Source organism: Pleurodeles waltl, chromosome 2_1 (genome assembly GCF_031143425.1).
Source record: "Pleurodeles waltl isolate 20211129_DDA chromosome 2_1, aPleWal1.hap1.20221129, whole genome shotgun sequence".
NCBI lineage: Eukaryota > Metazoa > Chordata > Amphibia > Caudata > Salamandridae > Pleurodeles > Pleurodeles waltl.
This window is the reverse complement of record NC_090438.1, coordinates 846,322,807-846,349,719: the sequence shown is the minus strand read 5'-3', so window position 1 is coordinate 846,349,719 and position 26,913 is coordinate 846,322,807.

Sequence of the window (26,913 nt, the reverse complement as noted above, 5' to 3'; positions counted from 1 at the left end):
ACAAAAAAAATTCTGATAGCGATTCCCACCCTTTTGTACCTAAAGTACACAAGACATACACTATCTTCACATTATTTTATGCCTGAACTTGTACCAATCTTTTTTTATGAAGAAGTGTATCTGTGATGCACCACCAATATACTATTAGTCTCACACTACAATGTTTCTAAACTAAAACATATGTGTGATACCGCTAGAGTCGAAACATCGAAAAGGTGGAGCACACAGTACAATTTAAACAGTAAAATAATGGTATAATGTTAATTTCTTACTTTAAGCATGTTGTATCCCTCATAAGGGTAAGAAGCATTGGCAAATCCAATTTAGTCTGGCTTGCAGTTGGAGTCGTGATTTAAAAATTTATACACACTGCCGCTCAGAACAAAAAAATAAAATCAGTAAATGACAAAAAAAAAAAAAAAAAGAGTTACCGGACCTCCAGTCAAGAGTTTTCCATCTACTGCCTGTATGATTTCTGGAGTCTTCTTCTCAATACATGGGATCCCCCATGTGTGAACCAATTGGGCGTCAACAAAGTTCCCAGTAGCCCCAAAATCGGCTAGGGCCTTCTTGAAATTGGTCTTTTTCTTTACATGAACTTTTATGCCCAGCTTGAGATGTCTTGATTGTGAAGGGTCCACGGTGACACCCAAGAGCAACCCTTCTTTACGTCTTGGGTGTTTTAGTTTTCCGACTCGACTTGTGCATTGGCTGCAACTTTCTGGACAGGACCTCGTTTGCTCTTTGGTTTGATTGGACATTCTTTGGCAAAATTACCCTTGCGCCCACAATAAAGACATTGCCCATTCTTTCTACGTAGGTCCTTTTCGTCTTTGGTCAAAGGTCTCCTGATTGTTCCAATTTCCATAGGTTCTGGCGTCCTTTCTTTCTGAGTTTTTGAGTCTCTATTATCGTGAACACGCCAGGAATATTTTTCAGTCTTTTTGCGTGTTCCCCTTTGTTCTGTTAAACGATGATCCAGTCTCAAAACGAGGTTTATCATGTCTTGACAATCTGTAGGCTGCGGGTCTATTTGAGCTAGAATATCTTTTAGCTCCTCTTTGAGTCCCTTGTAGAACAAGGCCGCTTGCTTTTCTTCAGGACAGGATGTCTCGGCTACCAGCCAGCAAAAGTTGGCTAAATATGACACTATGGGGGTTATTCTAACTTTGGAGGAGGTGTTAATCCGTCCCAAATGTGACGGAAAAGTGACGGATTTACCACCAGCCGTATTACGAGTCCATTATATCCTATGGAACTCGTAATACGGCTGGTGGTATATCCGTCACTTTACCGTCACTTTTGGGACGGATTAACACTCCTCCAAAGTTAGAATAACCCCCTAAATCCTGATTACCTTGTCGTAAGTCTAATAATTCATGATCTGCCGCCAATATTACAGTTCTACGATCAAATACGTGTTCAAACTCACAAACAAAATTTCTCCAGTTGTAAAGCAAGGGACTGGACTGTCTTTATGCACAAGAGGAATAGCCCAGGTAGCTGCATCTCCAGTCTGATATGATAACAAGAAAGCTACTTTGGACTGGGCATCAGGGAAAGTATGTGGTCTGCAGGTGAAATGTAATTCCACTTGAACCAGGAAAGATTGCGCTTTCAAGGGATCGCCTGAGAAATGTTCTGGTGGAGCTAAAGGAATGGCCGAAGGAACATTGAGGGAAATGGCCATGCTGAGAACATACAGAAACCAGGAGGATTAATAATTTGTGGGCTCACTATTCTGTCAGAGTCACCAGATCCTCGTGGTCTGTGCACGTTCCCAACATGTCCACCACAAGATAGCTCCAATACTCTGATTAGAATGTCACAGAGTCTAAGAGAGTCCAAGTGGGGAAAAGGGGATTAGGTAGGGAACAGCTGGGAAGGAGACCTGTAGGAAGCAAAAAGGTTAAAACACACAATATCAAGATCATATCACATTAATCATTACTAGGCTATGGCTCTAAGCATTGTCATACTGGAATCATGGATAACTTAAACATGGACTTAAATAACTAGGCCTCAAGATGTCTGGATACCTGTGAGGGAATCAAGAAAGATTAATACAACTTTCCAATGAACCACTCAATTAAATGTTACACATGGATTAGAAACATCAGAACCTTCTAGAATTACACTTTCAAATTCAAGCATAGTCTTTTGCATGAGGACCAGGAAATAATCTGAATGATTTCTATAACACCATATGAACTGTACTTGAGGGACTTATTATGCACATACAATATAACATCTAGAATTCTAACACTTTAGTTTTCTTCAAATGCCTGAACATGAATTGCACACATTGCAGATTTCCACAAAAGTTTGGAAATGTCATGAAATGATTGTGCACAAGGAATAACATGTGTTAGACACGAGAAATGAATAGCGTGTCTTGCCAATTCGAAGGCCACCAAGTAAATGCCATGAAGTGGTAGCGCACAATGAACATCGTGATTTAAGCACAAGAAATGAATCGCACATCTTGCTGATTCGAATACCACCAAGTGAAATGATAGCGCACGATGAGTAACATGAGTTTAGCACAAGAAATGAATTGCGCATTCTTCCGATTCGAAGTCACCACGTAAATGCCATGAAATGGTAACACACAATGAATGTCATGAATTAAACACAAGAAATGAATTGCGTGTCTTGCCGATTCGAAGGCCACCATGTGAATGCCAAGGAATGGTAGCGCACACTGAATATTATGAACTATGCACAAGAAATTAATTGCCCGTCTTGCCGATTCGAAGGCCACAATGTAAATGGCAAGAAATGGTAGCGCACACTGAATATCATGAATTACGCACAAGAAATGAATCTTGCGTCTTGCCGATTCGAAGGCCACCATGTGAACGCCAAGAAATGGTAGCGCACACTGAATATCATGAATTTAGCACAAGAAATGAATTGCGCGTCTTGCCGATTCTAAGGCCACCATGTGAATGTCAAGAAATGGTAGCGCACACTGAATATCATGAATTAAGGCTAAGAAATGAATCGTGCGTCTTGGCGATTCGAATACCACCGTATAAATGCCAAGAAATGCTAGCGTAAAATGAATAACATGAATTAAGCACAGGAAATGAATTGCGTGTCTTGCCTATTCAAATTCTACCTTGTAAATGCCATAAAATAGTAGCGCACAATGAATATCAAGATTTGTACGTGAGTAAAGAATCGCAAGTCTTGCCGATTCGAGTGTCAGCATGCAAATGCCATAAAACATCAAGCGCATATTCACACGCACAAGAGCAAAATTGTTTTATCATGCTAATCAGGCCCAAGAACTCGAAAATCTTTGAGAACAGGATTGGGGGCCCAGCCCGACCTCCGTCTTCCTGCCCTGATCAAGAATCATCGACAAAGTGAAAGGGCATGGCCTGGAAGATCAAAGTAGGCCTCCGGAACAGGAGCTCAGGAAGTTGCTGCTGCTCTGTACCGGGACCTCTGAATAGTGAGCCTGTGGAGCTGGGCTGGTTCCCTTATATCGAGTCTTGGCCCAGCTCACAAACCACACCCAGGCATGCTGCAGGGAAAGCTTCTAGAAGGCCCTGGAAAGGGACCACACCCTGACACACTCTGAAAGCCTGCAGCAGTACATTGCAAATGAACAGTATTTAAAAGCAACTTGAACATAAGTCTTCAGGATTAAAGTCTGCAATGCAAAAGGTTAAACAACAGCATATCAGCACAATGCATAAATTACATTATCTTGAAAGTGCTGGGTTTTTGCATTCTAGACGCCCGTAGAGCGCACACTGCCCTGATGTTGACAATTGCATCCTATTGGGATTCTACATTGTTTGCACTACTTTTCTTACTGTTACTTACCTGTTTTGGGTTTGTGTACATATAACTTGTGTATATTACTTACCTCCTAAGTGAGGGTATTCTCTGAGATACTTTTGGCATATTGTCACTAAAATAAAGTACCTTTATTTTTTAGTAACTCTGTGTATTGTGTTTTCTTATGATATTGTGCTATATGATATAAGTGGTATAGTAGGAGCTTTGCATGTCTCCTAGTTCAGCCTAAGCTGCTTTGCCATAGCTACCGTCTATCAGCCTAAGCTGCTAGAAACACCTCTATTCTACTAATGAGGGATAACTTGACACAGAGGCCCTCATTATGACTCCGCCGCCCGCCAGAATTCCGCCCTCCGTAATAACGCTCCGCGGTCAGAAGACCGCGGAGGGTATTATGAGTTTTTCCCTGGGCTGGCGGGCGGTCTCCAAAAGACCGCCCGCCAGCCCAGGGAAAAACTCCCTTCCCACGAGGATGCCGGCTCGTAATAGAGCCGGCGGAGTGGGAAGGTGCGACGGGTGCTGTTGCACCCGTCGCGTATTTCACTGTCTGCAAGGCAGACAGTGAAATACATTTTGGGGCCCTCTTACGGGGGCCCCTGCAGTGCCCATGCCGTTGGCATGGGCCCCCAGGGGCCCCGCGACTCCCCCTCCCGCCATCCGGTTCCCGGCGGGAGAACCGCCAGGAACTGGATGGCGGGAGGGGGAGTCGGAATCCCCAAGCCGGCGCAGCAAGTTGCGCCGGCTTGGAGGATTCCTTGGGGGCAGCGGGAAACCGGCGGAAGACCGCCGGTTTCCCTTCTCTGACCGCGGCTAAGCCGCCGCGGTCAGAATGCCCCGCGGGGCACCGCCGGCCTGTCGGCGGTGCCTCCGCGTCCAGCGGCCCTGGCGGTTACAAACCGCCAGGGTCGTAATGAGGGCCAGAGTGTAAGTACCACAAGGTACCCACTATAAGCCAGGCCAGCCTCCTACATTGGTGGTGCAGCGGTGGGATAAGTACTTGTAACTGCTTTACCACTTTGTCATTTGGTACTTTTCATAAGAAAAACTTATACCAAATAGTTCAGTATATGTACATTGAACCAAAACAGTTTACTTTTCTGCTTTAAAACTTTCTACTAAGTTTCTGAAAAGTTCTGAAAACTTTTAAAAGTTTTCCAAAAGTTGAAAAAGTTTTTTGTCTGTGCTTTCTAAAGTTCTAAAACTTTTTCTCTCACTGTCCTTAAACCTTTTCTATCATGTCTTCAGTAGAGCCCACTCCCAAAATTGTTCAAGCATCTTATGAGAGTTTAAACTATAAAAGTTTGAGGGGTCTCTGCCTGGATAGAGGTTAAGCATAGGTAAGAATCCAACAAAAGAGTTTCTCTTTAACCTGCTCTTACAAGATGACCAGAACCAGTCTGGCCCATCTCAGGAGAGAGTAGAAAAAGGGGAGGCTTCCCAGTCAGACTCAGAGGAGTTCAATGAAGAAGCTGGGGAGGGTTCTTACAATGTCCTGCCCCCTAGCAGGCCACCTAGTGACACTGGTAGTGTTAGAGGGTCACACATTAGTAGGGCATCTTTCACTCCTAGAGGCCTGGTTACTAGGATAAAGCCAGTTAGGGACAGGTCTCTCTCTGCCAATTCCCAAATCTCCTCTGTGTCCAAACATTCCCAAGCCTCCCACCCTGAGGATAACTTAATGGAAAGGGAACTCAGAAAGCTGAGGTTGGAAGAGACCAGACTGAAGCTTAAACAGCAGCAGCTGGCCATAGAGAGTGAATCTCTGGATATACAGAGGGAAAGACAGAGATTGGGGCTAGTTCCCCATGGTGGCAGCATCAGTGTTTCAGATAGTAATCCTATTAGAGAGCAAGATTCCAGAAACCTGCCTAAGATAGTCCCCCCTTACAAGGAGGGGGAGGACATTAATAAGTGGTTTGCTGCACTTGAGAGGGCCTATATGGTACAGTTGGTCCCTCAAAGGCAGTGGGCTGCTATCTTGTGGCTATCTTTCACTGGGAAGGGTAGGGATAGGCTCCTTACTGTCAGAGAAAGTGATGCCAATAATTACAAAGTTTTGAAGGATGCACTCTTGGATGGATTTGGCTTAACCACTGAACAATACAGGATTAAGTTCAGAGACACCATAAAAGAGTCCTCTCAGTACTGGACAGATTTTGTTGACTGTTCAGTGAAGGCCTTGGAAGGTTGGTTGCATGGCAGTGAAGTATCTGACTATGAAAGCCTGTATAATCTGATCCTGAGAGCATATTCTTAACAATTGTGTGTCTGATTTGTTGCACCAGTACTTGTTAGACTCCAAGAATTGGGAAAGAAGGCAGACAAATGGGTCAGAACAAGAGTGAACAGAAAAGTTCATACAGGTGGTGACAAGGATGACAAGAAGAAAGATGGTGAGAAATCTCAGGATAAGCATGGGGATAAAGGTAAAACTAAAGATCCTTCTTCAAATCCTAAACACTCTTCAGGGGGTGGGGATAAACCTTCTTCTTCCTCTTCTTCACAACCCACACACATTAAAAAGCCTTGGTGCTATGTGTGTAAAAATAAAGGCCATAGGCCAGGGGATAAGTCCTGCCCAGGTAAACCCCCTGAGCCTACCACGACTAGTACATCAAACTCTAGTGCCCCTAGCAGTAGTGGTAATAGTGGTGGGACTGCTGGCTACAGTCAGAATAAGGGTGTAGTTGGGTTCACTTATGGGTCCATCATAAAACTGGGGTAGTCAGTCCCAAGACAGTTTCTGTCACACCCGGTGCCACTGGCCTTGCCACACTGGCTGCTTGTCCCCTTACAATGGATAAGTACTGGCAGACAGTTTCAATAAATGGTGTTGAGGCTCAGGCCTACAGGGACACAGGTGCCAGTATCACTTTGGTGAATGAAAACCTAGTGTCTCCCGAACAACACATCATTGGACAACAGTACAAGATTGTTGATGTCCATAACTCCACTAAGTTTCTTCCCTTAGCTACAATTCAGTTTAGTTGGGGTGGAGTTACTGGCCCTAAGCAGGTGGTAGTATCACCTAGCTTACCTGTAGACTGTCTCTTAGGTAATGACCTAGAGGCCTCAGGTTGGGCTGAGGTAGAGTTTAATACCCATGCAGCCATATTGGGTATCCCTGAGGAATTGCTTCCTCTCATTTCAGCTGAAATGAAAAAGCAAAGGAGAGGAAAAAGGCCTGAAAACTCAGGATTCTTCTCCAACAACAGGTAAAAAGGGCATCAAAGTATCCCCTACCTACCCTTCCATTCAGGATACCATTCCTGTGGTGGGAGAAACCTCTCCTGGGGTGGCACCTGTACCAAGGGAACCATCAGCTGGCACAGCAGTACTCCCTGAGGTGAAAGTACCTCTCTGTGTGATAACTAATATTAGTGAGAAAAAGTGCACCATTTTAGTTTACATGGAGCATCCCCACAACCCTCCCAGAGAAACATTAGTGCAGCAACCATGCACTGCCTCACAACACTTAAGAAAGTAGCCCTTTCCTAATGTGGAGCTCATAGGACAGCATCCCTGCCCTGCTCCAACTCAAGAGAAACAGCAACCCTGTTCTCTCTTACAGCCATATGGACAAAGTTGTTGCCCAGCTATGGCTTTATTGAGACAGCATCCCAGTCTGGCATTCTCATCACTTGATATAGGTCCAGTGGACAATTCCCACTGCTCTAAACTAAAACATACTAATAGGAACTCTGAGAATATAACTTCACATTGTTGGATAGCTAAAAAACTTAAAACAGGGTGGTTTACATCCCCACAGGGAAGTAACCATATAGTGGATGACAAAGGGAGTAACCAATCTATTGCAGAGCTACTCTCCACTTATCACTGCTTAGACAATAAAGACTCAACTGGCCAAGGTTAGCCTTATTGTCCTTCGTTTGGTGGGGGGGTTGTGTAGGAAGGTAGCCTCTTTCTGGCCTTGTTACCCCCACTTTTGGCCTGTTTGTGAGCATATGTCAGGGTGTTTTTACTGTCTCACTGGGACCCTGCTAGCCAGGGCACAGTGCACATAGTGAAAACCCTATGTTGTCAGTGTGTTTGATATGTGTCACTGGGATCCTGCTAGCCAGGACCCCAGTGCTCATTAGTTTGTGGCCTACATGTGTTCCCTGTGTGGTGCCAAGCTGTATCACTGAGGCTCTGCTAACCAGAACCTCAGTGTTTATGCTCTCTCTGCTTTTAAAATTGTCACTGCGGGGACGTGGCCAAGATGGCGGCGTGAGAGGACGTGTCCGTCCGAGCTCCGCCACCCTGGCCCAGAATATCTTCACGCAGCCCAGTAGGGGGTCGCCCTGAGGCCCCCCGAGACAGCGAGCAGTGCAGTGGTCTGGAGGACACCCAGCGGACACCAAGAGGTGCACAGTGCCGCCCGCGGCGGGTTAAGAGCGGCCGGCCTTGGCCTGTGCCCTGGGCCGCCGGGCAGTTTGGGCGGCGGTCGGAGCCACGTGGTGGGCCCTGCGGGGGCAGAGCCCCAGAAAGATGTCGCTGGGCCCCGCGTGCAGTGGGGCCGGAGCGGGGCCCGAGACCCAGGATTTGCGGGCATCCCCTGGGAGCAGAGGGCGCCCTGTCTGCTGGGTTTGTCCGGGGGAGCGGGTGGAAGCCCCCCCCCAGCTGGACCCTCCTGGATCGCCGAGAGGCCTGGAAGTAGAGGCAGAGCCACGAAGGGCCATTGGCTCGCCTCGAAGTTGTAGTAATCAGTCGCTAGGTGGAGGAGCAGGAGTGGGCCCCTGAGTGATGGTGCAGACGATATAGAGGTTCGAGGATTGGCAAGAGCAGGCTCAAAAGCGTAAGGCCAGGTGCAATCTTGGACATTGAGGGCTTCTGGTGGTTTGGCCCCGGACGGATCCGGCAGAGGGGCCCAGGAGGGCGACCTATCTGACCGTGATTACACGCACGTGCCATGGCGGCTTCCAAATCCAAACTGGAGCGATCAGTTAGAGAGATGTTGACTGGGGCTCGCCTGGCAACGGGCGGTGTAGCTGAGGACCCACGGGCGTCGAAATCCCCAGAGAGGCGGACGGAGGTGGAGCCGGATGAGTGTTACCCGGTTACGAAGGGCTTTTTAACCTCCTTCTTTGACTCGCTCCGGAGTGATATCCAGGATCTTCGTAGGGACATTTCTCAAGAGGTGAAAGAGCTGCGAGGAGAGGTTACGTCCCTGGGCGAGCGAGTAGCGCAGATGGAGGACGGCGAGATTTCTCGTGGTGAGAAGGTGGCGGGCCTGCAACAGGAGGTCGTCCGTCGCCGGGAACAGCAGGACCTCCTCCAGATAGCAGTTGAGGATTTGGAAAATCGCTCGATGAGACATAATATCCGCATCAGAGGGGCCCCGATGGGGGCTGAGAAGGAGGACATTGTGGGCTTCGTGGTGGGCCTGTTTCGCTCATTGCTTGGCCTGGATGAGACCCAGGAGATAATCTTGGATAGAGTTCAACATGTGGGTCGTGCGGGTGGCCCTAGAGACCGTCCTCCGGACATTCTAGCTTGTGTTCACAACTTTCGGCATAAAGAGAATATTTTACAGCGGGCCCGCAATCTTCAGCAGGTTCTTTTTAGAGGACACGAGCTCCAATTATTCCAGGACCTCTCTGTCCGGACCTTGCAGAGGTGGAGAAAATTTAAACCCATTAGGGAGCACCTGCGGGCACATGAGGTGTCTTACTCCTGGGGCCACCCGTTCCGCCTCGTCTTCCGGTGGGAGGATCAGCTCCGGCAGGTGAGGTCCATATCGGAAGCGAATCGGATCCTGGGCTTGGAGGATCACAGCCAGGATGCGAGTGAAAAAGCTAGCTCGTCTGGCGGGGATCGCCCGCGTTGGCGGCGGAAGGAGAAAAGGAGGAAACTACAGCACCCTACGGCTTCGGAGCTGAGGTTGGAGCGGAAATCCGTCTTGAGCAGTGTGGCCACTGGAACTAATGCCTAGGCGAGAGGTGACCGGAGAGATCTGAACTGCGGATGGTCGCAATGCACGCGGCCTGGTGGCCGCTGAAGAGGGCGGGGGCGGCGGGGGCGATGGACCTGGTTCGTTGAACATGATTGGTTCTACAGCCCTGTGGAGACTTTTCCTCGTGGATATGGATGTGCGAGGACTTCTTGGTTGTGAGCACCTGTTGTGCGCATTGGTTGAATGTTGGTGTGTTTTCCTGCGATGCTGGCCTTTTTGTGGAGATGTTCCCGGGCCCTGGCGTTTGAGGTGGTTGAGGCTGTGGCCTGGAGGGTGGTCTTCCTGTGAGGCCTCTCCCTTCTTGATCGCCGCTTTCATTTTAGGGTATGACCATTAAATGCATAAGCCTGAATTTCCGTGGGCTTAATAATCCAACAAAGAGGTTAGCCATCCTGTCAGCCCTAGATAGGTCAGGGAGTCACATTTGCCTGTTGCAGGAGACACACCTCGTGCAGAAGGACATCTATTGCATGCGTTCTAAGTGGTTCCTTAGGCAGTTTTGGTCTTCGGCTTCATCGAAGCATGCAGGGTTTGCGATACTATTAGCGCGCTCATTTCCCGGGGAAGTGGTGACAAAACTGCATGAGGTGCAAGGTAGGTTTTTGGCCATGAGGATGAGGTTGGGGGCTTTCTCTTTTACTATTGCTTCTTTATACCGCCTAAAACCCAGCAAGAAGTCTTCCTAAAGCAGGCTCTGACCCCGCTGCTGCATTCGCCGGATGGTGCCATCTTGTTGGGGGGCGATTTTAACCTGGTTATGGATGGTGATTTGGACCTCTCAGGTCACCGTCATGGGCAGACAGGGTCCATGTAAGCGGCTGGCCGTCAATGGCTGGGTGAGTGTGGCCTGGAGGATGTGTGGAGGAGGGAACACCTCATGTTAAGGGATTATTCCTTTTACTCAGCAGCGATCAAGACATACGCTAGGCTTGACCTTTTCTTGGCCTCGCAGGAGTTCCTTTCACGAATCAGGGAGTCAGCGATCGAGCCTCGGGCCCTGTCAGATCATTCTCCTGTGACCGTGGAGGTTGCCATGAGCATGGAACGGGTAGGGGCGTCGGGGTGGCGATTCAGGGACTCAATGCTGCAGAATGGTGCAACAGTGGAGGCGATCTGTAGTGCAATAGTAGACTACCTTAGCTTGAATGACGACGGGAGCACCTGTTTGGCGACGCTGTGGGAGGCACTGAAGGCAGTGGTGAGAGGTGAGGTGATGTCGTTGTCCGCCAGGCATAATAAAGCGAGGAGATTGATGAGAGAGAATCTAGAACAGAGGGTGGCGGTACTGGACCACTCCCACAAACATACCAGTGCTCCTAGAGTATGGCAAGAGCTTGAGAAGGTAAGGAAGCAGCTGAATCGGCTAGATTGGGACAGGGCAGAGTATGCGGTGGCTCGCCTTAAGCACAAGTATTATATTGGAAGTAATAGATGTGGGAAGCTTTTGGCACACCGGTTACGTGCGCAGCGGGCGGCTGCGACGATAAAACTGGTTTGTTCTCCCTTGGGAGCGGAGGCGCGCATGAGCGATCAGATTGCGGAGGCGTTTGCGGAGCTCTATCGGGGACTGTATGGGGCGGAGGACCCTGGTAATGCAGCTCCTGAGGCCTTCCTAGAGGGTATATCAATTACTTCTTTGGGCGAGAGAGAGGCGACTTCATTAGATCAACCTGTAAGGGCGGAAGAGGTCATATCAGCAATCTCACGTTTGCAGGTGGGGAAGTCCCCTGGTCCGGACGGCTTCTCAGCACTTTTTTATAAGACCTTCTGTGTGGAACTTGTACCGATATTAGTGCGGCTTTTTAATTCCTTTCGAGCAACAGGAGTTCTAACGGCCAGTATGTTGGATGCCACTATTGTGGTTATTCCTAAGACGGGAAAGATCCCGAGGGATGCGCCTCCTATAGGCCGATCTCCCTCTTGAATATCGATGCCAAATTATTTAATGGAATATTGGCACACCATCCTAATTATTAAATGCCGGGCCTTGTGGATCCCGATCAAGCAGGTTTTATACCGCACAGGCAGTGTAGTGATAATACCAAGCGATTGCTTCATCTAATGGATAAAACGGACCATTCACGCAGGAAGGCGCTTTTCCTTTCTATTGATGCCGAAAAGGCATTCAATAGAGACCACTGGCCATTCCTGTTTAGGGTGCTAGGGCGCTTTGGGTTGGGCCCAGGTTTTTTGGCATGGATCCGTTGTATCTATCAGGCGCCACAGGCGGCGGTCCGGGTCAATGGGACGCTTTCCTTGCCATTCTCAATCCAACGTGGGACCCGGCAGGGGTGCCCACTTTCACCTCTCTTGTTTGCGCTCTACATGGAGCCCTTGGCGCAGCGGCTACGGGATAACCCTCAGATTACGGGTGTGAAGTTCGGGGCCAATGAACATCATTTCTCTGTATGTAGATGATGTGATTCTTACTCTGGCGGAGCCTGCGACCTCGCTGCCCGCATTAATGGGGATACTAGACGAATTTGGCCGGGTCTCGGTATTCCGGATGAACATGCTAAAGTCGCAGGCCACGAGCAGGTTTATTAGCACCGAGCATGAGAGGGATCCATTATATATGGTCTTCCTCGAAGCTTCCTTACTTGGGGATTGACTTAGCGCCTTCTGTTGCTCGAACGGCGGCGCTGAACTACACAAAGTTGACTCAGGAGGTACAGCGTGATCTAGAGACCTGGGGGAGACTTAAGCTGTCTTGGTTGGGCAGGGTGGCGGCGGTGAAGATGACCATTTTGCCACGGTTTCTGTATGTGTTCCAGGCGCTTCCCGTGACGCCCCCTCCCCGAACGATTGCAACCCTTCAGACTGCGATTCTGAGATTCATTTGGGAGGGCAGAGCGACGCATCTTCCACGTCGGGTCTTGTACCGCCCCAAGGGGATGGGAGGATTAGCGGTTCCCTGCCTCTTACGATACTTTCAAGCAGCGCAGTTGCGTTTTTTACTAGAATGGAGTCGCCCGTCTACCGAGAAGCATTGGTGCTTTATGGACCAAACGGTGGAGGGGTCCCATATATGGAAGGAGCCCTGGCTTCGAAGCCGCCATAGAGTGAGTGGTCTGTATGCATCTCCGATCACGGAAGTAACGATGCGTGTATGGGATGTGGTGGCTAGTAGACTGGGGCTGACGACGTTCCCATCCCCAATGACCCCCCTGGGTGCGAACCCTGACTTTGGACCGGGCCTGCAACTGGAAGCGCTGCGCCAATGGTATGAAGGGGGCTGCAAAAGGGTGGGATATTTCTTTAACGAACAGGGGGTGATCTCCTTTGACCAGATGAGGGAGACATACGGCTTAACAGAGGCGGACAGGATGTTGTACTAGCAAATACGGCATTGGGCCTTGCAGCCAGCTAATAGAGTATTAATTGATAGGCCATTAACCCTGTTTGAAAAATGGATCCTAGTGAAAAAGGATGATAAGCGGGTGATCTCCGAGCTTTATGGCCTGTTGCGAGGGGAGGGTCGCCCGCTTAAGACTAAGGGTCAGTTGCGGTGGGAGAGGGAACTGGAAAGGGAAATGTCTGACGAAGAGTGGGATAGCATCTTTTACAGGTCACACCATACGGCATACAACGCGGCAGGCACAGAGACAGCCTATAAGGTGGCCTCCTATTGGTATTTCACCACAGCACGGATTCATGCTTGGGATCCCACTGAGTCTAGCCTCTGTTGGAGGGGGTGTGGGGGCGGGGGTTCGCTTGTGCACTTACTATGGCATTGCCCCAAGCTTTATCGATATTGGGAGAATATTATAGATACTATTGATGCTGCGTTTGACACTCAGATCCCCAGATTCCCTGCGTATACTTTGTTGGGCCTGCCCAATCCGCTCACCTTCCCCCTGAGATCACTGAAAGGGCAGCAGATGGCCTTGGACCTCAATGTGGCACTGCAGCTGATATTAGCGATGTGGGGTACGAACAAGATCCCAACGTTTATATCATGGCTTCATAAGCTTTGGTTCATTCTCGCTATGGAGAAGCTTACTCTGACCGCACAGCAGCGCAGCGACGATTTCAGGGACCTTTGGCAACCATTTTTACAGATTTTATCCACAGAGTTCACGGAACTGACATGCCCGGCTTACTTGAGAGTGCTGGGGTTGTCTTGAGCTAGTGGGAGTGTGTAAGCGGAGGAGACTTTCTGGAGATCCAGGATCATGTAGGTGTATGGCCGGGAATTGAGAGATTGCTGTATGGCGAGCCAGTGTCGGGGAAACAATGTTAATGTTTTATTATGTATTTTCATGTTTTATATTATTATACATGGAGTACGCTTCATATTGCAGCAAATGATAGAGGGCGACCCTCTCAGGGGTGTGAGCAAGTAGAGGAGGGTGAAACGTGGCCCATTGAGACACAGTTGTCCAGGAGTGGTCTTTTATGGCCTACCTCCACACCTCCAGACAAGTACTAATGCATTGTGATTGTCTTATCTCAAAGAGCTGTAATTGTAACATTTATAACTTGAAATAATAAACAGATTTGATCCATAAAATTGTCAGTGCAGGCTAGTGACTCCTTTTACCAATTCTCATTGGCACACTGGAACACCCTTATAATTCCCTTGTATATGGTACATAGGTACCCAGGGTATTGGGGTTCCAGGAGATCCCTATGGGCTGCAGCATTTCTTTTGCCACCCATGGGGAGCTCAGACAATTCTTACACAGGACTGCCACTGCAGCCTGAGTGAAATAACGTCCACGTTATTTCACAGCCATTTTCACTGCACATAAGTAACTTATAAGTGATGGTGAAGGTTAGGTGCCAAGTTACTTAGTATGTGGGCACCCTGGCACTAGCCAAGGTGCTGCCACATTGTTCAGGACAAATTCCCTGGACTTTGTGAGTGCGGGGACACCATTACACGTGTGCACTACATATAGGTCACTACCTATATGTAGCGTCACAATGGTAACTCCGAACATGGCCATGTAACATGTGTGGGATCATGGAATTTTCACCCCAATACCATTCTGGTATTGGGGGGACAATTCCATGCATCCCAGGGTCTCTAGCACAGAACCCGGGTACTGCCAAACTGCCTTTCCGAGATCTCCACTGCAGCTGCTGCTGCTGCCAACCCCTCAGACAGGTTTCTGCACCCCTGGGGCCTGGGAAGCCCAGTCCCAGGGAGGCAGAACAAAGGATTTCCTCTGAGAGAGGGTGTTACACCCTCTGCCTTTGGAAATAGGTGTGAAGGGCTGGGGAGGAGTAGCCTCCCCCAGCCTCTGGAAAAGCTTTGATGGGCACAGATGGTGCCCATCTCTGCATAAGCCAGTCTACACCGGTTCAGGGATCCCCCAGCCCTGCTCTGGCGCGAAACTGGACAAAGGAAAGGGGAGTGACCACTCCCCTGACCTGCACCTCCCAGGGGAGGTGCCCAGAGCTTCTCCAGTGTGTCCCAGACCTCTGCCATCTTGGATTCAGAGGTGGTGGGCATAATGGACAGCTCTGAGTGGCCAGTAAGAGCAGGAGACGTCAGAGAACCCTCATGATAGGTGCTTACCTCTTTCAGTAGCCACGCCTCCTTTGTTAGTAGCCAAACCTCCTTTTTTGGCTATTTAGGGTCTCTCCTCTGGGCTATTCCTCAGATAACGAATGGAAGAGCTCACCAGAGTTCCTCTGCACTTCCCTCTTTGACTTCTGCCAAGGATCGACTGCTGACTGCTCCAGGACACCTGCAAAACCGCAACAAAGTAGCAAGACGACTACCAGCAACATTGTAGCGCCTCATCCTGCCGGCTTTCTCAACTGTTTCGTGGTGGTGCATGCTCTGAGGGCTGTCTGCCTTCACCCTGCACTGGAAGCCAAGAAGAGATCTCTTGTGGGTCAACTGAATCTTCCCCCTGCCAACGCAGGCACCAAACTTCTGCATCACCAGTCCTCTGGGTCCCCTCTCATCCTGACGAGGGTGGTCCCTGGAACACAGGAGCTGGTTCCAAGTGTCTCCCACAGTCCAGTGGCCCTTCTGTCCAAATTTGGTGAAGGTAAGTCCTTGCCTCCCCACGGCAGACAGCAAACATGTGTACTGCGTGATTTGCAGCTGCCCTGGCTTCTGTGCATTTCTCCAAGGATTCCTTTGTGCACAGACTAGCCTGGGTCCCCAGCACTCCGTCCTGCAGTGCTCAACCTGCTGAGTTTGTGACTCTGAGTTCACAGATCTTCTAACTGCCTGTTCTGGTACTTCTGCGGGTGCTGCCTGCTTCTGCGGGGGCTCTCTGAGTTGCTGAGCGCCCCCCCCCCCTGTCTCCTCCTCCAAGGGGCGATATCCTGGTCCTTCCTTGTCCCCAGCAGCACCCAAAAACCTTCACCGCAACCCTTGCAGCTAGCAAGGCTTGTTTGCAGTATTTCTGCCTGGAAATACTTCTGCGACATCCGGCACACCATGGAACATCTTCCATCCAATGGAGAAGTTCCTAGCCCTTTTCATTGTTGCAGAATGTTCTTCTTCTTCCATCCGGAGGCAGCCCTTTTGCACCTTCATCCGGGGTTTCCTGGGCTCCTGCCCCCCTGGACACTATCGCGACTCTTGGACTTGGTCCCCTTCCTCTTCAGGTTTTCAGGTCCAGCAATCCGTCTTCAGTGTTTTCCTGGTGCTTGTGGTTCTTGCAGAATCCCCATCACAACTATTGTGTCTTTCTGGGGTAGAAGGGTAACTTTACTCCTACTTTTCAGGGTCTTGGGGTGGGGTATTTGGGACACCCTTACTGTTTTGTCACGGTCCCAGCTACCTCCTACAATCTGCCATAGGTCTGGGGTCCATTCGTGATTCGCATTCCACTTTTGGAGTATATGGTTTGTGTTGCCCCTAGACCTATGTTTGCCTATTGCATCCTATTGTGATTCTACATTGTTGGCACTACTTTTCTTACTGTTACTTAACTGTTTTGGGTTTATGTACATATAACCTGTGTATATTACTTACCTCCTAAGTGAGGGTATCCTCTGAATTACTTTTGGCATATTGTAACTAAAATAAAGTACCTTTATTTTTAGTAACTCTGAGTATTTCTGATATTGTGCTATATGATATAAGTGGTATAGTAGGAGTTTTGCATGTCTCCTAGTTCAGCCTAAGCTGCTTTGCCATAGCTACCTTCTATCAGCCTAAGCTGCTAGAAACACCTCTATTCTACTAATGAGGGATAACTTGACCTGGCAAAGAGTGTAAGTACCACAAGGTACCCACAATAAGCCAGGCCAGTCTCCTACATGCAGTTCATAAGCTACAATCATAATTTAATACTGTGAGCTATGAACTGCCATCAAAGAGCTGCTTGCAAACTGCATGGTACAGGTAAGAAAGCTATGCTTTTTTCCAGTCTGGGATTGTCCCAATTTTGCTAAAAGGGTTTGCTTGAGTTGAAATACATTATTAATTAATTATTATTACAATTATTAATAAAGTCAACCCAATCCAGTATGTTACATTCTGAATCCTGTGTTTATGCTTCCCCAGACCAAGTACTCTTAACAAAAACTAGTGGGAGAATCATTGAAGAGCCCCAATAAATACTGATTCATCCTGGTGTACTGTAAGGTCATCAATCACTATGCTTTAAAAACAAATACAATTGAATCTTGCACAGTTTTTGACATTTTTTCCAAACTTTTCTTGGGGGTAGAACCCCCTGAACCCCACTGTAGTTGCCAAGCTCGCTCGCTGAGCACCCTATAGAGGCTGTCTGACAAAATCTGCCTGGGCTACTTAGGGTTCCCAGTCTGGCCCTGGTTTGGGAGAAAGCAGGATAGTGTAATATATTCAATATGGGTCTCAGTGTATCTTCCCTCTAACTCACATTCTCTCACTTGCTCATCCCCCCTCATACTCCCTCACATTCACTGTTAGTCACACAAACACATACTCACTCACTCACTAATTCTCATGCTCAGTAACACAATTACACATTCACTAACCATGGGCCCTGGTATACCTGCACCTGCTGCATCAGTGATAGCTATAGCCACAACTCACCTCTACTCCCTCTCACAACCTCCAATCAATCCCTCATTCTGACACACTCATACTCCTTGACTCACTTCCTTGTTCTCACTTTCATCTATTTATACACATTCCTGATTCTTACGTTCACTCTCATTGACACTCTCAAACGCATAAACACTTTTACTCAATCCCATTCACATTCGATCACTCACACATTCATATATACATAGCAAAATAAAATGTCTGTTTTACTTACCTTACTTATTTATCAGGCAACTCAGAAGGTCCATGGAAGTAACAAAGAAGGGATCTTTTGCTGGGTATTGGAACTAGTTAGCCATGATTTCCAATGAGCAGCCAAATGGAGCAAAAAAGTGCAAGATTGAAAAGGGGAAGAGTCACCACAATACCTCTCCCAGCATCTTGATAGGACTGGAATCACAGGCCTAAAAGAAGATGGGACATTGCTTGGGATCCTACCTCTGCTGCACTGAGAGGCTTTGTATTTGCTTCTGAAATTCACAGATGTGTACCCCGACAGCCGCATTTTAGCAGATATACTGTGCTGCTTCAGACATGCACAGGATGCCTCCTTAATAAAGTGGATTGTGCATTCGTGAGGGGAATATAGTTGGTCTATGCCCTTAGACATGTACAATCCAGACATCCATCTACAGAGTGTTTTATTTTGAAACAAAACTCAGTAGCTGGATCATGTCTCAGACCCTTCCTCCTCCTGTCATCAGGAGCTTGGAAAGGAGGCAGAGAAGGCGGACCTGTGGACAGGCAGAGTTTATGAAAACACAAACTTGTGTTTTAATGAACACTGCTAAAATAAAAAAATGTACAAGAGCCTCACTGGAGGCGGGGGCTGTGCCCAGAAGCCCCTGATAAGGACCTGCTGATTTGCATCAAGGTGGTGGTTTCACAATGATGTTGTGCCACACAGTTACTCTAACAGGCCATACACATGCAGATGTGCAATGCATCACCTCACTGTGCTCATCTGCCTCAAACTTGCTCTTTCTCTCAAATTTGTTAGGGCCGGACATGCAATCCTAAGCAAGGTCCTTGTATGCTTCTCACATTGTGCGTTTGGAGGGTGCACATATAAAAGACTGAAAAGGTGGCTCAGAAAGGCACTGTGGATAGACACCTCCAGCCAATTCTTGATCATCCTTATCATCTCTGTAAGTGGCAGTTGGAAAATATTAAATCAAAGGGAGAACATTGCCTTCTCATAGTCCAAGAGGCATTCACATATCAGAGGATCAAAATTGGTAAGTGTAGACCCATGGGTAACACACCTACTTCAGAGACATGGTACACCTGACTCCTCTTTTTTCAGATGTCTGCCCATTTTAAAGCTCACACTTGGTGCTCAGACTATAGAGTTCAAAAGTTATGTTTTTTTCGTTAGCTTTTCTTTTTTTTGAGGCCACTCTTTCCTCTCCATGTGCTATGGTACATTTTAACTTCTTTTTCATTGCCCATAGAGAGTCACTGTTCATCCTGCCCTATGTCCTTCTCTCATGTTCTCAGTCATCCTCCCTTTTCATTTTGTCTGAACCCACTGCTTCCTCTCCATACATTTAACCTTTGTCTCATTTTATGTTTAACATTGTCTCCTTGTGTCATCCCGATCTTCCCTGTTGTTGTAAATTTCCTCACTAAAAATGTAGACCAAAAGGACAAACCAAACTGGCATAAAAGCAATTAGCATCAAGATGACATTCAAGGCAAAGAATAGGATGTATTATTCAGAGGGTATAAGAAGACAAGGTAAATAGAGATCAGCAGTGCAACTGTGGAACATAGCACCATGTGTCCAAACTCTTTCAGCCCAAAGTACCATTCAAAAAGATGAAGCCTGCTCAGTATCAAGAAGCTCACTTTGTTGCCTAATTTATTAAGGAGAGGAATATTACTGTTCCACTGGAGATAGGCTGAAGACTTAGATAACATATAAACCAGTTCTTGCACAGAGAAAAGTAGGCACTTGTGCTTACAGAGACAGGGGAGCTCTCTCACAAAAAGACCTAATCATCTTGTAGAGTTGAACTCACTCCTTTGCAGTTAGAGCTGAGATCAAGCACAGATGCAGCAAAGTCCGAGCATAAATAGTACAGAACCCATGCCCAGGTGTGGCCCTGGGCAGAAAGAGCTGAGCTCTTTCAAGTATGCAGCTGAGCTGCATTGCAAAGAGTACTGAGCTCCTACCCAGATGTAGATTGAGGAGAACAAGTTCACAGGCAGAGCTGAGCTTTTTAATCATTCATTCCTATGATGTAATAGCTGGAGTTCTGTGGGGGCTGATTAACCAGGACCATCTAATATTTTGTGAGAGTATCACACATCTCTCATCTGAGTTAATATTCCACATGGCCTGTTAGGGAATGGTGAGGGGAAGGTAGGAGGGAAGATACCAATTTGAGAGAAGCGATTGACAGAAGCAACTGAAGAGAGATAGAGAGGTGAGGTAGATAGAAGTGAAAGAGAATCAAGCACAGGTGAGAATATGGACAGAAAGGTGTGAAAGAGAGGAGAAAGAAATGAGAGGAGAGTGTGACTGAAATGGAAATAAAGAGAGGTTGAGTGTGAAACGAGAGACACCAGAGTGAGAGACATATAAACAATACCAGATCAATGATGCTAAGGCAAACTTTATGTTATGTTAAGGGTATTTGTGAAGTGCACAGCTTACCCCCAAGAGTATCCTGGTGCTAAGAAAACAGGGTCTGTGTCAGCAGTGACTGGGACATGTCCAGGTGAAGAGCCATGTTTTCAGTTTTTTGTGGTGGTCAAGTACTGAGGAGATAGCTATAATGTGTAGGAGCAGGTCATTCCAGGCTTTCGGCACAAGGTAGGAGAAAGCACAATAGCTGAGTGTATCTTTGTGTGTGGGGGATGTGTGCGAACAGGAGTCTGGTGAGCAGAAGTGTCTGGTGGGTATGTATAAATGATGCAGCAATTGAGGTAGGTAGGGTAGAGATTGTTTAGAACTTTGTACCTGTGTGCGAGCAGTTTAAAGAGTGTGGATTAGTGCATAGGGTGCCAGTGGAGGTGTGAGAAAGTAGCCTCATTCTAGCACAGTTACCCACATTTGTGGCCTTTTTGTGAGTGTTTTCAGTGTATTTTTACTGTCTCACTGGGATCCTGCTAGCCAGGACACCAGTGCTCATAGTTTGTGGCCTATGTGTGTTGTCAGTATGCTTGACTGTGTCACTGAAGTTCTGCTAACCAGAACTCCAGTGCTTATCCTCTCTCTACTTACCAACTTTGTCACTATAGTTTAGTGACTCCATATTCCAATTCTGATTGGCACACTGGACCCCCCTTACAAGTCCCTAGTATATAGTCCCTAGGTACCCAGGGCGTTGGGGTTCCAGGAGATCCTTATGAGCTGCAGCATATCTTTTGCCACCGACAAGCAGCTCATACAAACCTTTCTTCAGGACTGGCACTGCAGCCAGTGAAATGGTGTACACAGTATTTCACAGCCATTTTTCACTGCATTAAGCAACTTATAAGTCACCAGTATGTTTAACCTTCATTTACTGAAGGCTAGGAGAAAAGTTACTGTGTGCAAGGGCATTCTTGTACTAGCAAAGGTGCCCCCACGTCATCCAGGGCCAATTCCACAGACTTCGTGAGTGTGGCGATACCATCATAAGCGTGCACTACATATATGTCAATACATATATGTAGCTTCACAATGGTAACTCTGAATATGGCCATGTGAGGTGTCTAGGATCATGGAATTGACCCACCAAATCGAAAACTGGTACTGGGGGGGACAATCCCATGCACCCTGGGGGTTCTACCAACGCCCCCCAGTACCGCCAAACCAGCTCTCTGAGGTTTCCACAGCAGCACCAACTGCTGTCACCTCACAGACAGGTGTCTGCCCTCCTGGGGATTGAACAGCTCAATCCCAAGAAGGCAAAATAATGCATTTCCTTTAGGAGAGGGGTGTAACACCCTCTCCCTTTGGAAAAAGGTTTACAGGCATGAGAGGGGTATCCTCCCAGAGCCTCTGGAAATGCTTTGAAGTGAACAAACCTTGGCCTTCTTGTATAATCCAGTCTACACCGGTTCAGGGACCCCCAGTCCCTGCTCTGGTGTGAAACTTGACAAAGGAAAGGGGAGTGACCACTCCCATGTCCATCACCAACCCAGGGGTGGTGCCCAGAACTCCTCCAGAGTGTCCCTGGTGTTCACCATCTTGGATTCCAAGGTGTGGGGATACTCTGGAGACCACTGAGTGGCCAGTGACAGCTGGTGATGTCAGAGACCCTTCCTGACATGTTCGTACCTGGGTAGGTAGCCAATCCCCCTCTCAGGGCTATTTAGGGTCTCTCCTCAGGGTGTTTCCTCAGATTCGGTTTGCAAGATTCCTCCAGGTCTCCACTGCATCCTCTACTTCAGCTTCTAACCGTCGAATCAACCCCAGACTGCTCCAGGAACCACTGTAACTGCAACAAAGTATCCAGGATGACTCCTGTGACCTGCAACTTCAGCTCCACCCAGCATTTGCAACAGTTTCCAAGGTGTGCACGTTCTGAGGACTGCCTGTCTTTTCCCTGCACCAGAAGAACCAAAGGAATCTCTCATAGAGTGACGGAGTCAGTTCCCTGCTTCAGCAGGCACCTCTCTGCAATGCCAACCAGTACTCTGGGACTCCTCTCATGTCGATGAGCATGATCCCTGGAACACAGGTGGTGGACCAAAGTGACCCAGACTGTCCAAAGGCCTAGCTGTCCAACTTTGGTGCAGGTAAGAGCTTGCCTTCCCATCCTGCGACAGTACCCCTATGCACTATGTCTTCCGCTGCTCCTTGGGCTTCTGTGCACTTTTTCCTTAAGTTCATTGTGTGCAGCGTAGTCCAGGTCCCCAGGACTCCATCCTGTGGCGCACAGCTCCCTAAGTTGTTCTCTGGCGGTGTGGGATCCTCCTGTGTAGTGCTGTGACGACCGCACTTTGCATCTTCTTTGTCCCCATGTTCTGGGACTCCCTTGGGTGCTGCCTGGTCTTCTGAGGGCTCTCTGATGTGCTGAGAGCCCCCTCTTTCTTGTCAGTCTGAGTTGAGACCCCCAGGTCCCTCCTTGGTTCAGGCAGCTCCTCCTTGATGCAAACCTCATATTTGTTTGAACCAAGGCTTGTTGGCGGGATTCAGTGACGCAAACAGCCTGCATCCAACAACTTGACGTGGTACATCTCTTGCACCAAGCAGGAAACCGCAGCTATCTTCTTTGGTGCATATCTGTACTTTTCTTATAACCAGAGGATCCACTTTTGCACCTTTTTCCAGGTTGGTAGGGGCTCCTATTCTTCCTGGACTCTTTTTAGACTTATGGACTTGGTCTTCCCTCTCCGCATGTCTTCAGGCCGAGGAGTCCATCGCTTGTTGCTTCCAGTCTTGCTTGGTTCTTGCATAATTCTTCTTCACAACTTGTAGTGTGTTCTGAGGAAACTTTCTGTACTTTACTCCTGCTTTCCTGGACTCTGGGGTGGGGTACTTCACTTACCTTTCGTGTTTTCTTACACTCCCAGCGCCCCTCTAAACACTACACGTGCCTAGGGGGGGAACTCCACATTCACATTCTACTATTTTAGTATTTGATTTGTGTTGCTCCTAGGCCCATTACAATCTATTCTATTTTCTATTGCTTGCACTATTCTATGACCGTTTACTTACCTGATTTTGGTTACTCGTGTATTTACTGTGTATAATACATACCTCCAGAAGAAGTATTGCCTCTAAGATATTTTTGGCCTTGTGTCACTAAAATAAAGTACCTTTATTTTTGGTAACAATGAGTGTTGTCTTTTATTGTGTATAAGTACTGTGGAGCTATAGCGGTATTGCAGGAGCTTTGCATGTCTCCTAGTTCAGTCTTGTCTGCTCTGCTACAGCTACCCCTAGACAGCCTAAGCTGCTAGAACACTGCCTACATTTCACTAATAAGGGAAAACTGGGCCTAGTATAAGGTGTAAGTACCTTAGGTACCCAGAACAAACCAGGCCAGCCTCCTATGGGAGGCCTTCGAGGGGCGGGGTCATGTGAACATGGAGGAAAGCCTTAGTGTGAGTCTGGCCATTGGGTTTTGTGTGGTGTGAAGTCATCTAGCAGTTAGACACTAATTCTGCCACAAACATACATCATCGTATTGTTGAGATTAATTCACTCTCCTGCAGATAGATCTGAGCTCGTTGGTGATGAGGGTTTGGTTGGGAGGCATAAGAATATTTAATTGAGCATTTTGAGGGTATGGAAGCAGGAGGCAGTGACTACATTTACTAAAGCAAACTTTACAGCACATTTCACCGATCCCTTTTGCTCCCTGCGTCAAAAGTCCGCCTTTCACTGTGTCAAGTGGCAGTGCTGGCTGTGGATGATGCCAACACCCACCTCAGAGAAACATTTTAGTTATTAGCACACTTCTTTCGCAAATGAAACAATGGGTTGAAGTGAAGGTGTTTTACATGACATGTGACAGATTGACCTGGCAGCTATGTTTTAAAATTGTAAAAGGTGGCCTAGTTCATTTCAAAATTATGTTTCATGTGGAACAGTAATTGTAAACACTTCAGATACTGAAGGGGTTTGCATTTTACATATTCACTTCCCTGGCTTGGTTGAATTAGGGAAATCCCTAAGTGAGTGAATGGAGGAGTGAAGCACAAAGCTTGTGAGGGCAGCTTAAATTCAAGGGTGCAATTGCAGGGATTTCTTGCAGGAGCCTCTGTTGGTACACTGGTTCTAATCATTAATGTATGACTTTGTGGCAAAACAAACAGGAAGGAAGTACTCCAATCATGGTGCCCTACAATAGTGGGCCCTCACCTGTACTGCTAGCCGTACCTTCCAAACTCCTGTGAGAGAGCACCAGACGTCTGTTTAGATGAAGGAACATGAGCTCCACAATGGCCAAGGGTGCAAGCGTTGTACACTAGCAGGAGCTAAAGGAGTCAATTGAGAGCAGTGTAGCAGGGTTATGGGCATGTACACACTTTCTCACACGCATGGGCCTACTTACAGATCTCCTTCTGGATATCTCAATCTATTCCTGCAGAAGTGTCTTAGACCCTCATTACAACCGTGGTGGTCAGTGTTAAAGCAGCAGTAATACCGCCAACAGGCCGGCGATAAAAAAAATGGGATCACGACCACGGCGAAAACCGCCAACACAGACAGCCACTTTAACACTCCGACCGCCACGGAGGTAGCAACAAACACCGTGGCGGTCACCGCCAACAGACAGGTTGAAGATAATGTACCGCCCACCCCATCACAATCCGCCAGCTTTTCAAAAGCACGCGAAATAGAACACTGAAGGGAAACCACTCACCTCTTGACTCTCAACGAAGAACCAGGACGCCATGGAGCCCGATTTACAGGTCCTGCCCATGCTGGTCTACCTCCTCATGTACCAGGAATACCAAAGGCGGTGGCGAAGACAACGGTGAGTACTGCACCTAGTACAAAGGGGTGGGGGGTGGAAAAAGAAAGTGACACACACATGCAACACACCCACCCCCACTCTCACCCACAACACCATACACACAAACACATGCAACAACATTACATTTACAACCGTAACCCCCTGGAAGAACAGAAGGACAAAAGGAATTGAGTTAAGTCAGTGATATATTAGAAATAGGCAGATAGACGTAACAAATAGAAAAACAGTTTCTACAAAAATATACAATATGTACATAAGGCCGTACATTGTCCTTTCCAAATGTCTGTGGGCCACTGGGCCAAAAATCATGGGCCAAGCCCACACTTGACTCATGCCTCAATAGGGAGAGAACACTGCAGGGGCATCAGGTTGAAAAAACACAGGCACCTCAGGGGTACGGGGAAGGGGGGGCACCTCAGCCGGAAGATGGCACAACGCCACTGCTCCTGGACGGGGCTCCATGCCCTCAGCGATGTCCTGGGGAGTGCAAGGCCGCAGTCTCTCAAGTGGGTGTTGTGCCCACTGCTTGGTCCTGGGGAGTGCAAGGCCAAAGTCTCTCAAGTGAGTGGTTTGCCCACTGCTTGGTCCTGGGGAGTGTAAGGCCACGGTCTCTCAAGTGGGTGGTTTGCCCACTGCTTGGTCCTGGGGAGTGCAAGGCCACAGTCTCTCAGGTGGGTGGTTTGCCCACTGCTTGGTCCTGAGAATTGCAAAGCCACAGTCTCTCTAGTGGATGCATATCTCCACTGGTTCTGGAAGGGGCCTTGTGCCCATTGTGCTTCATCCTGCCAAGGAAGGGGTGAGTGGATACATATCTACAGTGGTTCTGGAGGGGGCCTTGTGCCCAGTGTGCTTCATCCTGCTAAGTAGGGGGTGAGTGGATGCATATCTCGACTGGTTCTGGAGGGGGCATTGTGCCCAGTGTGCGTCATCCTGCCAAGGAGGGGATGAGTGGATGCATATCTCCACTGGTTCTGCAGGGGGCCTTGGGACCAGTGTGCTCCATCCTGCCAAGAATGGGGTGAGTGGATGCATATCTCCACTGGTTCTGGAGAGGAGAGGGCCATGTGCCCAGTGATGCAGCACTTGGGGTGTGGCAGTTCACATTCCCTCACTTGGGTGTCTGGGGCACGAGATTTGGAGGGAGCAGGTTGCATGATAGTCCATGGAGGCAGGGCTAGACTCCATCCTGCAGCGGCTAAGGCTGCAAACTGGTGGTAGTGCCGAGGCTGGTGGGAGTGCTGCCAGTGGTGGTGGGAGGCTCCAGCCCATCTCCTGCAGCCTCGGACGGCTTCCCACTGGGGTGCCGCTGCTGGTAGTGGTCCTACTGTCAGCGGTGCAGGTGGCGGTGCTTGCGGTGGGGGTGCTAGCGGTGCTGGTCGTGGTGCAGGTGCCGGTGCTGCCAGTGGTGGAGGGAGGCTCCCGCCCGTCTCCTGCAGCCTCGGATGGCTGCCCATTGGGGATGCTGCTGCTGACAGTAGTGGTGCTAGCGGCGGTGCAGGTGGCGGTGCTTGCGGCGGGGCTGCTGGCGGTGCTGCCCGCGGTGCAGGTGGCGGGGCCAGCTGTTGTGCCTTGCCTTAGGTTTTATGCCCCTTTCTCACCTTGGCAGATGCTGTTGTGACCTTGGCTCTGGCAGCTGGAGTTATGCAGGAGGCCTTGCTGGGTGGGTCGTGCCCCTTGCCCTTGCTGCATGCTGTCCCCTTCTTCACCTT